General features: G+C 42.6%; 1 protein-coding gene across 2 annotated transcripts in view; it reads right to left on the reverse strand.

The window, feature by feature from the left end:
- Positions 1-17,195, reverse strand: part of CCSER1 (coiled-coil serine rich protein 1) — a 1,059,536-nt gene extending 1,042,341 nt beyond the window's left edge. For both annotated transcript variants that reach the window (XM_024216934.3, XM_024216935.3), the window contains exon 1: positions 17,098-17,195. The gene's annotated coding sequence lies outside the window, so the exon portion shown is untranslated. The remainder of the gene's footprint in view (positions 1-17,097) is intronic.
- Positions 17,196-18,343: the final 1,148 nt, after the last annotated feature.

Below are 18,343 nucleotides of genomic sequence, written 5' to 3' on the forward strand. Positions count from 1 at the left end.
CCCAGACCGGCAGCGGGCTGAGCCACTTGGCCTGCTGCTGGTCTGAGGTGCCGGCCCCGTTCAGCCCGCCGCCGGTCTGGGGTCCCGGCCCCTGGCCCCACTCAGCCCACTGCCGGTCTGGGGTTCTGTCTGCCCGCCCGGGGTTCTGGCTGCCAGCCCCTTGCCGGCTAGGGTCCCAGCCGCCGGCCCTGCTCAGCCCGCTGCCAACCTGGGGTTCTGGCTGCCGGCCCCTTGCCAGCCGGGGTTCCGGCTGCAGGCCCCGCTCAGCCCGCTGCCGGCCTAGGTGAACGGAACCCCAGGCCCGCAGCGGGCTGAGCAGGCCGGCGGCTTAAGATCAGCATTTTAATTTAATTTTACATGAAGCTTCTTAAATATTTTGAAAACCTTGTTTACTTTACATACAACAGTAGTTTAGTTATATTATACATAGACTTATAGAGAGAGACCTTCTAAAAAACGTTAAAATGTATTACCGGCACACAAAACCTTAAATTAAAGTGAATAAATGAAGACTCGGCACACCACTTCTGAAAGGTTGCCAACCCCTGATCTATCCCATAGAAGTACTGTTACAATAATGGTGAAACAGAAGAGTAGCATCGAAAGTAAGCAATCTCAATCAAATATGTGATTGTACAGAAGAAAGAAGTAAACAGTACTTTATTTTAATTACTAATAGACTATCAAAATTTTAAATTAAGTTTTACCGTTTTAGCAAACCTATGTTAATACCATTATTCTCACGAGTGACACAATATCATAGAGTACAGCAGTATGCAGAGTCTAGTAAGCATCAGGGCTCCGTTGCAGTAGCCACAGTACAAATGCATATAAGATGTAAGGTGAAATTCTGGCTCCATCTGAGTCAGCGGGAGTTCTTCCATTGACTTCAGCATGGCCAAGATTTCTTCCATGGGTCTTTTCCCTGAAGGTTTCGCAACCTATGTACTGAAAACAATTCTGGAGATCAGGACAAATATAGGCCAATATTTTCAAACTTGAGTGCCTATAGACTAAGCACTTTCAATCTAGATTTAGTCACTTCAGAGGTGCTAAGCTCCCACTTACAACTTTCATTGAAGTCAAGAGAGACTGCAGCACCTCTAAGAAAAAATCAGGCCACCTACTTACTTTAGGCACTGAAGTTTAAAAATGCTGGCCTTGGGTCTTGGCAATCAAAGCCAGCTCTCTATTAGACATGTGAAATGACAACACACTTGGGCATGGTTATTCAATGGTAATTAATAATGATAATGGTAGTATTTCCTGAAGAGAGGCCCAGGAGTTGGGTAGCACAAACTGTTTTGAAGCTTAAGGCTGAAGATTATTGGAAGAAGTTGCCAGAAATCTCACACAATGCCTATCCACAATATGCCTAGTTCTCCCTAACATTATCAGTCCTTAACTTTCATCAATACTAGTGTTCTCAATCTGAAGTTATTACAGAAGGATTTTTGCCCAACTGTAAGCACAAGACAATATTACATAAGCAAGTCAATTGGCAAACTTAATATTTTATTACATTTTTATATTACAAATAGTCTAGAAAAAACATCTAATTTAAAGGGGCATGAGACCAGTAGGCCAGAAATGTAAGACCCTTAAAATGGTGCATTCTTGGAAATGTTTTCTTATTTAAAATGGTTTCTTAGCATATCTTTCAATAAACCCTTCCATCTACTATCAGATCACTGCACATGTGCACAGTTTTCTTTGCACACAGTTCAAGTGCATCCATGCTTTTCCTCCCCACTCTACCCCTCTAAGATTTTAGCAGAAAGGATTTAACAGTGTCATTTTAAATCTTTCAGATACACATACTTACTTAAGCACAACTTTGGCAGCTCTTACTGGCAATGACTGAATTAATGTTCTAAAGTAATATTTTATTTTAAAAAACATATTTTTGACGGTACGTTCAATAAACCGTTGTTATGAAACAGTAGAATCCAATGATCCACGAGAGCAAGAGCTGAAGAAACAGCATTTGAGAACTAGAGTAATATTCTTCTAAGCATTTAAACCTAGAGATTGATTCTAAGGCTGTATATCTATAGGGTTTTCCCTTGATCTCCGTCACTCCACTGGGCTATGCTTTCTAGGAAAAATGCTGAAACCACAGTAAAGGCCTGAATTACTTATGGATTTAGTGAGAGATTAACCCAGCTTTTCAATAACGACAGTAGTTTCTGAAAAGCCCATGGAGGTCATTACTGGTTTTAATGACATATTATTTATTACATTCAGGACACTGACAAAGAGTGATTTAGCTGAATAAAGTACTTCTACAAGTAAAATCTGTTGTGAATTGTAAGCCATACTTGGCTCTTCAAAAGAAACAAAATCTCCCCCACCCCCCAAGTGAACACAGGCACTGTGCATCCCTTTTAGTTACACTAGGAAGGATTTGTAACAAGCTCACTCACCAAAAGCTGGGCATGGAGTTACTATAAAGCTATTGTATCGATGGAAATGTAAACCAAACCCCATCTGCAGTTTCTACTATTCTCAATAGGGATTTGCAATGTGGAAACACTGCAGCATCAGGTAAGGACAGAGCTGTATTAAATAATACTGTCCACAAGGATGAAATGATTTTAAATGTTTCTCTGTGGAGAGGCAGGCAGCCAGGACAGAACTAGCTGGCCAGAGAGCTTGGACCTGTGGGCAGAAGGATGCTAAGGAGTCATTGCCTGGATGCCATATATTTAGCAGCTGCAGTTGTTCAGGGTGCTGAGGTAAAGGAGCTCCAGATATGTGCATACTGCCCACCAAGGAGTGAAGGAAGCAGCAGAGAAGGAAATACAGAGTGTGTATGAAAGTAAAGGGCTGCAACTAGGGCTGTCAAGCGATTAAAAAAATTAATCGCACTGTTAAACAACAACAGAATACCATTGATTTTAAATATTTTTGTAGGTTTACGACATTTTCAAATATATCAATTTCAATTACAACCAAATACAAAGTGTACAGTGCTCACTTTATATTTATTTTTGATCACAAATATTTGCACTGTAAAAAACAAAAGAAATAGTATATTTCAATTCACTTCATACAAGCACTGTAGTGCAATCTCCTTATCATGAAAGTTGAACTTACAAATGCAGAATTATGTACAAAAATAACTACACTCAAAAATAAAACAATGTAAAACTTTAGAGCCTTCAAGTCCACTCCGTACTACTTCTTGTTCAGCCAATCACTCAGACAAATAAGGTTGGTTACAATTTGCAGGAGATAATGCTGCCTGCTTCTTGTTTACAATGTCACCTGAAAGTGAGACCATTACGTGCCAGATACGCTAAAGATTCATATGTCCCTTCATGCTTCAACCACCATTCCAGAGGACATGCTTCCATGCTGATGATGGGTTCTGCTTGATAACGATCTAAAGCAGTGCGGACCAACGAATATTCATTTTCATTCCGTGAGTCAGATGCCACCAAGAGAAGGTTGATTTTCTTTTTTGGTGGTTTGGGTTCTATAGTTTCCACATTAGAGTGTTGCTCTTTTAAGACTTCTGAAAGCATGCTCCACACCTCGTCCCTCTCAGATTTTGGACGGCACTTCAGATTCTTAAACCTTGAGTCAAGTGCTGTAGCTATTTTTAGAAATCTCACATCGGTACCTTCTTTGTGTTTTGTCAAATCTGCTGTGAAAGTGTTCTTAAAACCAACATGTGCTGATCATCATTCGAGACTGCTATAACATGAAATAATGCAGAATGCGGGTAAAACACATGAGGAGACATACAATTCTCCCCCAAGGAGTACAGTCACAAACTTAATTGACGCATTACTTTTTTAACAAGCATCATCAGCATGTCGTCTGGAATGGTGGCCGAAGCATGGAAGGGGCATATGAATGTTTAGCATACCTGGCATGTAAATACCTTGCAACGCCGGCTACAAAAGTGCCATGTGAACGCCTGTTCTCACTTTCAGGTGACATTGTAATTAAGAAGTAGACAGTATCTCCCGACAATGTAAACAAACTTGTTTGTCTTAGTGATTGGCTGACCAAGAAGTAGGACTGAGTGGACTTGTAGGCTCTAAAGCTTTACACTGTTTTGTTTTTGAGTGCAGTTATGTAACCAAAAAGATCTGCATTTGTAAATTACACTTTCACAATAAAGAGATTGCACTTCAGTACTTGTATAAAGTTAATTGAAAAATACTATTTCTTTTATCATTTTTACAGTGCATACATTTGTAATAAAAAATAATAATATAAAGTGAGCACTGTACACTTTGTATTGTGTTGTAATTGAAATCAATATTGAAAATGTAGAAAAACACCCAAAAATATTTAATACATTTCAATTGGTATTCTATTGTTATACGTGCGATCCATCGTGATTAATTTTTTAAATCGTGATTAATTTTTTTTGAGTTAATCGCGTGAGTTAACTGATTAATTGACAGCCCTAGCTGCAACACATTGGGAGCATGGCACATCATTGATTTGAGCTTGTTGTGATGCATCATTTTAGTGATATATTGAGAGTGACTGGTGAGAATATAGGAAGGGAAGATAAAGTTTTGAAGTCCATTGGCCGACCATCCTTAGGTAAATTTCTTTCCATTTATAACAAGATGTAGCTAGGAAGATCAGCACAATGTAGTACAGTGTCTTGGAATTATATGATCTCATCTCTCTATTCCTGAACAAATTACCATCACCAGTAGTGAGAAATGCCTTTCACACTCTTCCAGGAAACTATCTATTTCTACTGGGCCAGCACCTGGTCGATATTGGATCAGGCCAGGTAAAAGCTACTCAGAAGGGAGAACTTAATGGGCAAAGACACCAGCGTGAGCACATCACACCTGTGTACCATGTAACTCCACTGGCTCCCCAACTGATTCTGAAACTATGTGTTGGGTAAAAAATTGTCACCTTTTGCAAAGGCCTTCCCACAATGATGACAACAGGTGATGATCTGGCACTCATTATGATAGCAAAAAGTAATAATCACCATTAAATTACACTTATTAACTAATGGAAGCAATCCAGACAGCAAAGAGAAAAATCCATTACAAAATGTCATATTGCACATTTCTGGTGCTTAGACATCACAGAGATTGGTGATTTATTGGTGCCTAGATAACAGCACAACACCTGCTCTGCTATAGTTAAGTTTAAGACCAGCTTTCTGTTTAAAGCTTAACCCTTCTAAATGCTCTAAAATCCTCAGTTACTCAGATTGCCTTGAAATTTGGTATGCCTTACTAGGGCACAGGGTTCGGTTACTGATTTGGAGCCATTTGACCAACGGGTTCCTGAGATACAGCCACCTCAGAAAGAGAGCTCATTCTTAATCTTTCCCTGTTTGTTGTATAGGATGCTGCGAAACCACCTCAGAAACAGCTTTTCTTAAAGTTTTTGGCAGCAATTTTGGGCACGCAGAGATCAAACGAGGGCTGAGATTATCACACCAGGGTACCAAATACCTGAGAGTCACCCCTGCAGACTGCATGCCACCCACTAGCCCTTTGTGGGGGGGATTACATTATGTGATTACTCCAAGAGTTTGGTTCTCCAGTTGGGTGCATCACAGTTCTAAGGCTCATAGGCCACACAGATTATACTGCACATATGGAGAAAAAGAGAGAGGCTGCGGGGATTGAAAGCTTGCTACGAATACTTCGGAGGGACATCAAACCTGAGTATTACCCAGACACTGCGAGTTCAAACCCAACCCTAGACAGAAGTCTCAAATAACAGGAGGCACCTTGCTAAAACCTGCCTCTGGTCAAAGGTTTGCGTTTTTTTTTTTAATTATGTTGGGGGAAATGTAACCTGAGTAAAGGAGAATGTTCACACAGCACTAAAACTATTTCTGAAAAGACAGTAAATTCCCCATGCAAATGCTCCCTAGGAGGAGAGGGCAACTAGAGTTGCAAGAGTAGGTAGGAATGTGGGACAAGGGTTTACGGTGCAGCAAGGTGAGGGATGATATGGGGAAGGAAATAAGAGAGGTGGGTGAATAAGAGGGGTTGGAGGATGAGATGACAGAGGCTAGCTGGAGTGGAAGGGGAGGGACACTGGGAGAGAACAGGGGCAGGGGCACCTGTCAGCCCTACATTTCCCTCCTGGGTGCGCACTGGGATCTGGGAGCTCCCAGCTCCTGTAGAGCAGTCTGACCCCCCTTCCCCCCCATCAGTGCCTCTCTCATGAGAACCAGGATATGGAGGACTTTCCCTTCTGGGGGTATGAGCCTCTTTCCCTGCAGGATCTGACCCACTTCATGTGAGCTGAGAGGCTGTAGTCCCCTCCCTTCCTCATCAAAAGGAGAGAGTTGTAGATGTACCTTCAAATTCCAGTCTGCTTCATTTCAATACAGAATTGTGTAGGGAGTGTCAGCAGCAGGACCCTGGAGTCTTCTTGTCATAGGTACTGTCAGTAGTTAGGCAGGATATGAGAGCCTCCACTGTGTGGAGTTAATGAAGGATAGAGGAAAGTACAGCATTAAGTGGTATCCTATATGCAAGTGTAAAGGGGTTGCAAAAGGCTGTGAAGTGGATATTAAATTTTACAAGTGTGATATTCTATCAGGGGAGAGCAGGCTTAGTTTTTAAGCATAGGACAGGTGCATTATGGTGAAAAGGCAGCGTGTGTGTTATGGGTGTTTTGGGGCATCGCTCCAAGAGGGAAGGGTTATGGTTACATAGACGTTTACCTTAACTCTATATTTCCTGGTTTTCAGAACACTGAGTGTTGCAGGACTCGGCATTCTGAAAGGGCACGAGCGATCAGCAAGCAACCTGAACTCTGCATGAACAAAGCTTTTCTGCTATTTAATGAATAGATACAGACTGTGATCCTGCGGTCATACTGACCTTCGCTAAGAGCATTCAGTGAGTAAGGACTGCAGGACTGGGCCAAAAGAGAATTATTTTGTTTATAACAGCTACTGACCTGGGAAATCCAGAAAACATCTGAGCAGAGTATTCTGCTTAATTTACTTTGATAAGCAGAGATTAACCCTTGGGAAATAAAAATAATAAATTCAAGGATTCTTTCCTCTTCTGCCCCCTGTAATTGTTACCATTGTCATAGACTCATTAAATCCCACTGGTAAAGGTCTAAACAATTATAGGTTTGATGTGTCTGGGATAATAAAATGTTCCTTTAAGCACAAACTTTCCTGCATAAAAATAGCTTATTACGGGTAAAAAAGGAAAAGATGAAACATGCACGCACACACACACACCCATTAATACTTCCATGGTGCAATAGAAACACAACTAAAATTGACATATGACACCGCTACAATATGAGAGTACAAACCAAAAAAAAAAAAAAAAATTCAATTTTTAAAGGGATCAAATCACCCTTGAAAAACTTTTTTTACTCAACACCGTGGTTTATTTTGGCTGAGATTTTCATTCCAATATGGAAGTGCATATTTTTGTACTCAATCATGGCAAGTGATTTTACAAGAATGCAGTAATACACACTTGTCTGTTAGAGTAGGATCAAGCCCATTGTATGTAAAAACATGTCCCTTGAATAGTGCATTGTACAGTATTCTGCCCAACTGGTATTGAAAATAAGTAATCGCATAAGGAAACATTCTTGTGATAACGCTGAACACTGATGAATATTCCCTTTTTCACCCTTCCCCCTTAGGGAAAATATCACCTTCAAAATTGACTAGGTATCTTATTCTACATCATGCCTCCCTATCAGGCATAGTTGAGAGGTATGTCACTTGTTTGAAATTTCACCTCCAAGACTAAAGCACTGAAAGTTACAGTTCAACTTCTCTGTAGATTTCTCTGCCCCCAAACAATCCCATGATTTATTTCTATGCTCACCTACTACCCGAGTAACAACCATTAAAAGTGATCATCTCATCTGTATTATTCTGCGCCATGACTCATCTATAAATTAAGAAATGTCCTTTCCATTGCATAAATGAATTGCAGTACCAATACCTATGTGAACATTTCTCCTGCATCCTTATATTAGGTGTCAATGGTTTTATCCAACAACTACAAACCATACTCGATGGGGACCCCATTCTGAAAGAAATCTTTCCTCAATCCCCTCTTCTTGCCTTCAGACAACCCCCCAACCTTTCCAAGATCATCATCAGAAGGAAACTCCCCACAGACCAGGACACATCAATTCAAAGTGGCACCATATCCTGCCATAACATATGCAAAACCTGCAGACATATCTTCACTACTACGATGATCAACACCCCCCAGAAGCATCACTCTCCTACTAGGGGTTGAACAGGGAATTGTTGCGAACCTTGCCTCTAGCATTCTGCACAATAGCCAGCCAGCTATCACTGCTATCCAGCCTGCTGCATTCTCCATACAGGAGAACTTAAACGTGACTCCAAAGGAAAAACATTAGATTTGAACCCTCTTCTTGATGCATCAATGACAAAGATTTTTTTAAAAGGTTATTTTCTGCCTTCAACAACGAAGGTAAGATCTGGTCTTCCTGGTTTTGCTGGTGGAGAGGTCTAAGCTAACAGACCACATTGTTCTTAGCCCGTTGTGAAAAGGGGCTGCGATATTGAAACTTTACCAAAACCAGCTTTTCTTCAAAGTGTTCCTCTGAGGAACATGAGTTAACTAAGCGTCAAAACCAAAACCAAATCCTCAGCTGATGTAAACTGGAACCACAAGGGCTTCAATGGGGCTATGTCAATTTACACCAGCAGAGGATCTGGCCCAAAAGCCTAAATAAACATTACTTCCTTTTTCAATCAGAGTTCACTCATTGGATATTTCAGATACAAACCTCTAATTCTCCAGACATTCATAGACTCTACACTATGGTTTTTATTAGACCTCAACATCTTATGTAAAAAACAACCAGGAAAACAAGCAAGCAAACAAACAAAATTCAAAAAACATTTAAAGAAATCCTCAGCAACTTAAATCATTCTAATGTGATGGGGGGAAATCTGGTATTGGTTTCCAACAGGGAAATTTTCCTTGGACTCAAAATGGGGTATGCTGGATAATACTGAATTAGAGGGTAAAATCCTGGTCCCCATTCAAGTCAATAAAAGTTTTGCCAATGACTATGGTGGAGCCAAGATTTCATCCAAAGCTTGTAAGCAAACCGCATTTACCCTCAGCTCTAGTCCCCTAGTGCCCAATCCTTGGGCATGATTTTGCACTGCCTTGCATCTTAGTTAGTGCAAAACTGGTATAAATCACCACCAATTAGGATGACTGTTTGGCACCATGTGCACTCTGCACATTTATAAATTATTGCCAAAGGTGCAGGGCAGTGGAGAATCAGCCCCCTGATTTAAGAAAATAAATCATCTTTGCTTCTTACAAAGGGGCACAGCCTGCCACCACCTTTCCACAGTTAAAATGATGGACAGTATCAATTTCAAAATTTGAGCAAGAATGGTTCTACTATAAAATGTCAGAGTTCTACAGTGTTATTGCACATGTAAGATTGTCCAGGACTCTTGCTCCTTAGGCAAGACATAAATCCTGAACAGAAAAAAGTATACAGAACAATTAACTAGTTTCCTTAACATGTTGTCTCGAAGACTGACGCGTATCAAAATTTTCTCCAGTAACCAAGCATTCATGCAAAAAAGAGATTTTGTTGGAGCTACGAACCCTTCGCCCTCAATATGTGAAAAGAAATCTAAGGTGTGCAGTGTGGTGGTAACTTATGAATACTACATTTCTTTTTGGATATAACACACTTTGGCAGCATTAGTTAAAAATATAAACCAACTATTTTTTTTTTTTTTTTGCTATGTACGGATAGTTTAATTCTTCAAGCACACACATTGATTTCCAAGATTTTTCTAATCTCTGAACTGGAACCTTTGAAACAAAGCTACTCACAGAGAAGCAAAAAGTGCACCCTGCACCAGGCAAGGGTACATGCTTGTGATGCACTTTCCTCACTCCTCCAAATGTAAGTAATTATTCAAGGATGATGCTCCAAACCCATCTGTTTCCTCACCCATCCCGCTGCACAAATGGAGCTACAATTCCACCGTGCAAGACTGCACTGCAGCACGGATCCTGCTGTGTCCAGGATTCTCTGCACTCACAGATGAGGGCAGCATTTCCTGCACAATGAATCTCGATCCATCTGTGGATCCCAGAAAATGAATACTGGCTTGTAGACCACTGTAAGCAAAAGAGAGACAAAGCCATTCCATCTTCTCCATGGCTCTTTCTATCAGGCAGTTCATTCCACTAGCAGCATCAACACCACCCACTATCAAAAGGGCCTCTATATCCCAGTTTACCCAGCATTTCTGAACACCTTAAATATCATTAGCGCACTGGCACATGCACGTTTCCATTATCTCCATTAAAATGTTATCTAAAGCCTTCATATTGTCCCACATGATTTGGGAAAAATTGCCTCAATACATGTTATTACCCTTGGACACACTACGGACATATGAATGGTGGTGATTAATAAATATAATGGCATTCTGGGGAGGGAGGAGGGGGGGCTGACAGTATCAGCATGCCATTTCTATTGTATACATGACACACCATGTCCAGTTCATCATCAAGAATTCGCCTAGCGTTTTATACAAAAAAGATTGCTCTCTTTTTACAGTTAAGCTACAATGAAACCGGTTAATAATGGCCACCAAAGGGATTGCTATTGCTATTCTTGCTTTAACAGGTGGCGGCAAAATACAGTGTGATTAACAGAGGAAATGGTTTTGTTTTTGTAGGGACTGAGACTTTAGGGGCCACTAGGACTGAACACTGTTACAAGGTGACATGAGCACCGGTCAGTGTCACTATACAAAACTTTCTGTATCAGATTAAAATATGGTTTAAACCGCACTACTGCAGCTGGGGGGGGGAAACATGTTGCACTGATTTAACCACACACTCGCCCAAATCTCACCTTCACTATGCTAGCTGAAGTAGATCACATAATAGCAGACTTTTTCTAATTAAAGAAATTCTGATATGTCACAGCAATATGGCAGATTGAAATCAGGAGGGGGTTCCACGACTAGGAGAGGTACCACGGGAAAAGGCACAGAGAGCAGAGTGGGAGAATGACACAACAGGAACATCAAAACTGGAGTTGTTGTGATAAGTACCTATCTCTTGTCAGTAGAAGGCCTGATGCTGCTCTAGTTCAAGAGAACAGAAGTTCTGCAATTTATGTCACTGTGAACAGAACCAGGCCAAAGGGGCTGTGGTTAAAATGTTTTATGTTACAGGGTACAACACCTACCTTGTAACACAGGGTTTGTTTGCTTGCTTGTTTACGTGTTAACTATGCAATGTATCTACCTTATTCTTTTTTAAATGCGTTCTAATATTTAACATGTAGGACATATTTATATTCTTTACATATAAAGATGTGAATGGAATGAATCAAGTACACTTCATATTTAAATAAATAAACAAAGAAACAAACAGTAACCTGAGGCTCATTCCTGCCTGCAAACTGGATGAAAGAGATATTACGAAGGGTGTTCAGATACTACACCGATGAGCAACCTTATAAAAAGATAGATAGGTAAGGCCAGATCCTCAGCTAGTGAAAACTGCATAATTCCATTGAAGTCAATGGAGTTACACTGATTTAAACCAGCTGAGGATCTGGCCAAATGATTTCACCATGCAAAGTACGACCCATACAACTTCAATATTCATAAAGAAAGACACAACACTGCCATTATACTTTCTGAAGGTACACACACATGCACAGAACCAGTATAATGTTGGCACAATTAAAAGACTGCATTACAAAACCCAGTACGTAGTAATTTGACAAATCACATCCAGTTTTCAACAGACCACTAATAGGTACAGTTTTGACAAAGGAACAGCCTCTCTGCTAGATTTCAACTTTCTGTTATTGATATGCTGGAGCTTTATAAAGTTAAGTAATAATTAAAATAAATAAATAAAATAACAACAACAATGGACAAGTGATTTTTCCCTCTCCACTTCCTTCATTCTAAAAAATGACAGATGTTTTGGCTCAAACTTTCCAAAAAAACTCTTGGATATTTGTGAAGATAAACATATTAAAGATTGTGAAGTTCTCCGATATTGTGGTAATGGGAGTCATGTATGTAACTTAGATATATAATTTGGTACATTTAGATATGCTATTGATGCTGGAATCTTCCCTATTTGGGGGTGTTGCTTCATTCCCACACATATTATGAATCTGACCTGACTGCAGAAATGTAGGAAGTACAAAATTCTGAAGATATATTTTGCCATACATTTGCATACATGATTATAATCAAACTACATTGTATATGTGCTGAAGTTGATCTTATACATTGGTAGATTATTCAGTTTCTCCATCTGAATAATGTTTTGTAAAGACTCACAAAATACACACACAACAGAGATTTTAATGTAGATATTTTTGCAAATTCTTTCCTCCACCCTTTTTTTTTTTTTTTAAATCAGGATTTCCTTGTATATATTATGCTGCTTTCCTATCTCCCTGTAGTCCTATTTCTCATAGCTTAAACTCAGATTTTATTACAAAATGACTATCCTATACAGGACAGATCATGGTGCTGATAAAGGCAATGGCCTTCTGTATAAAGCATAAGCATTTTGTTACTGTCCAACAGGGAAATCAAACTACAGTTGTCATACTGTATGTGAGTTTATATTATCTAAATGATACACTCTGACATGCAGTACAGAGAACACCAGCGAAAAAGCTATAAATAAAAATACCTATAAATTTAACTAGTGAATAACTATGCTGTTATTTATTCAATTGCATGTATATTATATAGATGTAACTTCCATTATCCCAGAGTTATAGATCCGTGCTGAAGTATCCGGATATACATGAAATGATACAAGTGCAAATCACACTATGGATACTATTTTAAGTGCTCATAAATGCTGTATTTTACATGTCATGTCACAAAGCCAATATTCTGAAATAGCTAAAATTCACTACAAAAGTCAGGTTAAGTTTATTATTATAGCATCTTAGCCTTAAGCCATAGCCCACAATAAATAGAAGATGATTTTAAAATCATCACTACAAAATGCATACTTTAAAAGGCAAGCAAATGAACCATATTTTACTACCATTGTAGAAAACTGCCACATGAATCTAATAAAGGAAGTGGATGTGATGGCAACACATGATTATACCGCAGGATACAAAGCTGGGCCTTGAAACGGCAAAGACTTATGCACATACTTAACTTCATGGTCTGCGAACAGCCCCTTTAACTTCAAATTACTTATAGGGTGAAATCCTGGTCCCATTTAAGTCAATGGGAGTTTTGCAACTTAAGTTTAAGCACTTGCACTGTACTGTCCCTCCACATGAGTGTATTCAGATATAATTTTCAACATCTACAGGTAAGTGTATTTTAACACACAAGTTTCAGAGAAACATATTTTGTGTGCACCACTCACCGCCTGCACCTGAATTACCTTACAGTGCCACTTATTTATTTACTGCAATTTATAAAACGTAAAAACCATTTATAGTTCTGATCCTGCAACAGACTCCACGCAGCCAGGCTGTTCCACCCATGCAAAGCCCCAATCACATCAATAGATTCTATACATGTGTACGGAGTTACTCAAATGGAGTGAACTGCAGCACTGGGACCTGTGTTTGTAGTTAACAATAATCTGCAAAACAAATCAACCAACCAACCAAAAAAACAAACAAACAAACCAAAGACAATTTTTTCACAATAAAGCCAGTTCTGAAGCCTGTACTAAGACAAAATCCCCACTGATGCCCATGGGAAGTTCACCTAAGTATGGACTAAATAAGAACTTCTGGAATGGGTCCAACAGAATTTACACAAAGCCCTTTCTATATCACAGAGTTTTGAGTGTGGATAATAAAATGCTTGTGCAAAAAAGTTTTCAAACACAATTACAAGTTTTAAAATCTTGTGTTCCACAAAGAACTATCATAGCAAGAGAAACAAAAATACATTACTTAAAAACTGTACCTTCCCTTTATGCAGTACCTGTTCAGTCTCACAACACACAATGTAGATATTATTTTACCAAATGGATAAACTGAGTCTCAGAAAGACGAGGTGACTTGCACGAGAGTGGCACAGAACCCCAAGTTATCAATCCCGAGTCTCTTTTCCCTTGTAGTGGGGAACGAGGACATATGTATTTGCAGTAGAATATTCTATCACTTCACACAAAGAATGCCAGAGAAGACTGAAGTACCATCAGATTTCTAGCCTTGCTTATCCACCACACTACAATGAACTCCGGGGGGGAAATCACCCCTGCTGAACAAAGCCTTATGCAGGGCATTAAGTAAGAGTTGGGGAGGATGAATTCATCCCCAAACCTGTAGGCAGGCCTTGGGGTGTAATGCACTCCCTCCTCAGCTCCTACTGTGACCTGTAGACTAGAATATCAGAGTTTCCACTCCACACCCCCTCTACTGGATATTAAGAACCCTATGTCTGCATAGTCTTTGACCTCATGGTCCTTCTTCCAGCTCACCTCCAAACTACCATATTGAGGATCTGCACCATGCAGGGGAATTCAGGTCCTTTGACACTCTATACAATCTTAGCATAAGGTGTATCAAGAGGGCCTTATACAGGCGCTTTGTGTACCACACAGTGGTTCCATTTGTGGGCCCCATATTCATGCAGGTTTCCCTAGGAATGGTGCCCTAGTTGAACTGCACAACTGATCCCAAACATAAGGTAAGTACCCAATCCTACTCCTATTGAAAACAGCGAAGATTTTCCAAATTCCTATTGCCTTCAATGGGAGCAGGCCAGCGTGTCCATGCTCTCACTACCTTCCCTGGCAGGGCTACCTACTTTTGGAACTGTACAAGCCACCTGCAGACCCACCACAGCGTGAGAGTTGCCACAGGTACCTTGTAACACCACAATAGGCCCTCTTGGAGGACGTTCCAGCACCCGAGGCCTTCCTCTGGTGTATAACCCAGGACTGAATCAAGCCCCCTGGCATTTTGATATCTTAAAAAAATATTTAAAAGTTTGTCAGGCTACTGACTTCTGTCCAACAGCATCATTTAAGAACAAGAGTAAAAGCAACTCCTATGCAAGAGATGCATATGTATTATTATCCATTATCATCATGAGTATACTTCTATCTACATAATTACAAATCCTGCCGCTCTTTAATTTTAATTGCATTTTGCTACAGAGTCACAGTTACATATACCATAAGGAGTTGTAAAGAGGATGGAAAGCTTCCAAAATGACTAGGTGCAATGTCTTTGCTGTCTAAATATTTTCAGGTCATTAATATTTCACTTTTATATAATCTTTAACTGATTTTGCAACATGTTCCTTCCCCCTCCCCTTTTAAGTTCGAGCAAAAGGGACTGTTTGAAGTAGGTAGTAAACCTTCCTAGTCTCTTTCCCCTTCTGCCTCTAGAGAGTTTTAACACTTCAAGTGCAATATAAACCAGAAGGAAAAACATGTCTAGCATAGAATCCGCTCTTAAAGGGAGAATTTTTTCAGGTTTCCCTTCTAGACACATTCAGCTGTGAAAATGTCTTAAAGGGAAATTGGTGGAAAGAAGTGATTACTTTCTCCACTGTGGCTCCCAGGGACAAGCTGAAGGGAGGGAGAGAGCTGTGAAGTGTGGATGATGGCTGTGGCCTCTGAGGAGCTTCACTTCTCTACCAGAAAGGAAAACTGTTCTCAACTCCTCCGTGAGACAACTCCCAGCACCTTTCCTTTCCTCAAGGGAAGCCAAAGCGTGTATTCACCTGAGGACAGCGCTTACAGTTAGGGAAAAGGACATGAGGATGTACTAAAGGAAAGCATGAGATTTTCACAAGCCCCTTCCATAATTAGCAACATCCCCATTTCTTCCACCCTGTGAGGCATCTCATGTGATTCAGAAAGGGACAGGTAGCATCCTTCAGCTCATGACTCAAAGGTGAGCCACCTAGAAATGCCACACATCATCCGATGCCACCACAACCTCCCCATTCAAATCTCTCCTAACAAACCCCTTCTTCCTGCAATCCCCAGCTGAATGAACATTTCAAAAAAAGAAGACAGAATGAAAAGCCATACTTAGATCCTTACTCTCCTCTCATTCGCACACCAGGGAGAGTCAGGAATAACTCCACTGACCCCAGTGGGAATTCTGTCAGCACCAGAGGAAAAGCAGTGTCCTCTGGATTTCCCAAAGCCTCCTGTCTAGTCTAGCTCTGCCTTTGGGTTAGGACACTCTTCAGGTCAAAGCCATGCTGAATCTTCAGGTCTTGTGCAGCACGGAGCACACTGTCAGCGCAAAATAAACAATTCCTAGTAATGTCACCATCTCTCTCCCTCTGCTCAGAGCCTCCTCCACAAATGCCACATGCCCTCGCTGCCCCTCTCTGGTGCGGGTGGCTAGGTGCTGGGTGTTTGCGAATGGCTGGTGAGGGAGCAGTGGCCCAGGGGGAAAGAAGAGGTGACATGTGGCATTGTTGGCAAGTCCATGGCTCCCACATTTTGCAAGCTGCCTCCCCCGGCTGCAGGCGTCCCGAGTCCCCTGTAAGTGCTGCAAAGCGGGGAGTGAGCAAAGCCTGCCTCCTCTCCCTCGCTGCCAACCCACAGGAGCCCTTGAGCCAACCCTCCTTCCCCCCCCCGCCGCAAAGCGACTTGTCCTCTCCCTAATCCCAGCCGCCGCTGCCGACAAATCCCCGGAATCAGCACGAACGCCCGGCACGGGCAACGCGGATCTACCCCCGCCTCCTGCCGCTGCTGCTCAGTGCAACCGCGCACCGGGGCCCTGGCCGGCCCAAGCTGCCCTCCTCCCGCTCCCAATCAGCTGGCCCTGCTGCCTGCCCGGCCCCGGCTCTACCTGCAGGAGCAATGCCCCGCTTCCCCTCCCTCCGCAGTCACCCACCCTGGCAACACCCTCATGCAACTCCCCCCTCCCGAAATGCAACCGCAGCCCACACAGCCTGGGGGCAGAGACAGGCCCCCTCCCCAAATCCTGTGTCAAGAGCCCAGCAGCAGCCCCGAGGCCTGGGCTGGCTCCCCCTGCACCGTGTGTCACCTGCCAGGCTACTCCCAGCCCCGGGGCATGGAGCAGAGCGAACCGCAAAGGCAGAGGCGTGAGTGGGGCATGAAGCGTATTTACTACCTGGCTGGGCTGCTGCTCGCTCTGGGCTCCTCCAGCGCACGGGGAGCTTGGTTTCTGGTGGGGAGAAAGGGGGGAGTGGCAGGGCTGAGTCTCTGCCTGGCCCCCCACCTCCTCCTCTGCTTGCTGGTTTTCCTTTATCCCCCCCACTCCCACCCCTTGGTTCAGGGCTAATAATCCTCCTGGAGCCAGCCCCGCTCCTCTGCGAGAGCCGCCGCTTCCCAGGCAGGCATGTTGTTGCTGTGTGACCGAGCAGAGGACGGATTGGCAGCCGGCGGGGTGTGTGTGTGTGTGCTGGGAGGGCGAGGAGCAGGGGAGGGATCAGGGGAGGCGCTTCCCAGCGCGTCGGTGTGTGTTGCCACCTCCCTGCTGCAGCGCCCGGTCCCACCCCGGCTGCCCAGGCGTGCGAAGGGGCGGCGGGGAGGGGTGGGGCGCCGCAGCCCCAGGAGTGGATTGACAGGGAGGATTTAGGCAACCTCACCTCGCTGGGCTCGGAGTCAGCGGGGAGGCAAAGAGGGGGAAAGGTTTGTTTTAGGGTAAGCAGACAGCAAGTGTGAAAAATCGGGACAGGGGGTGAGGGGTAATGGGAGCCTATATAAGAAAAAGACCCAAAAATCGGGACATCTGGTCACCCTACTTTGTTTCCAAGCCTCCTTTGCAGCCAGGCGCACACCCAGGGGACCAGGACCCATGGCGGTGCCCAGCCAGGGATTCAGCCCCACACTGGTGTGTGTCCATTCACCCGCTGCCTAAGGTGACCAGATGTCCCGATTTTATAGGGACAGTCCTGATTTTTGGGTCTTTTTCTTATATAGGCTCCTATTACCCTCCACCCCGTCTCAATTTTTCACATTTGCTGTCTGGTCACCCTAGCGCTGCCTGAGAAGTCATTTTGATGCACTGTAGTGTAGCCAATGGCTTCCACTGCCCCCACCCCCTTTTTAGGTATTTACGGGCGTTTGTGATTGATTTTGCAGTTCGTGGGGTACAAACCAGGCACCTGATCCTCATTGACCCACCCCACAGAGTGCTGTTTTTAAAACCCTGGCTCCCACACCCGGAGGCTGAGCTAGTGAGAGGGATGGAAAGTCAGGCCTGGCTGCTGGAGTAACTCTTAAGTCAGTCCAGTTAGGGTGGATTCACACCCCTGGGGGAGCTGAAGTCGGAATACAGGTGTGGGTTGTTTTTTTCAAAGGGAAGCTGGAGTGGTTAGCATGTCACCTAGTGAAGAGGATTTATTTTTTTCAAA

The sequence above is a fragment of the Terrapene carolina genome, unplaced genomic scaffold (genome assembly GCF_002925995.2).
Source record: "Terrapene carolina triunguis isolate 2854851 unplaced genomic scaffold, T_m_triunguis-2.0 Scaffold789, whole genome shotgun sequence".
Taxonomy (NCBI): domain Eukaryota; kingdom Metazoa; phylum Chordata; order Testudines; family Emydidae; genus Terrapene; species Terrapene triunguis.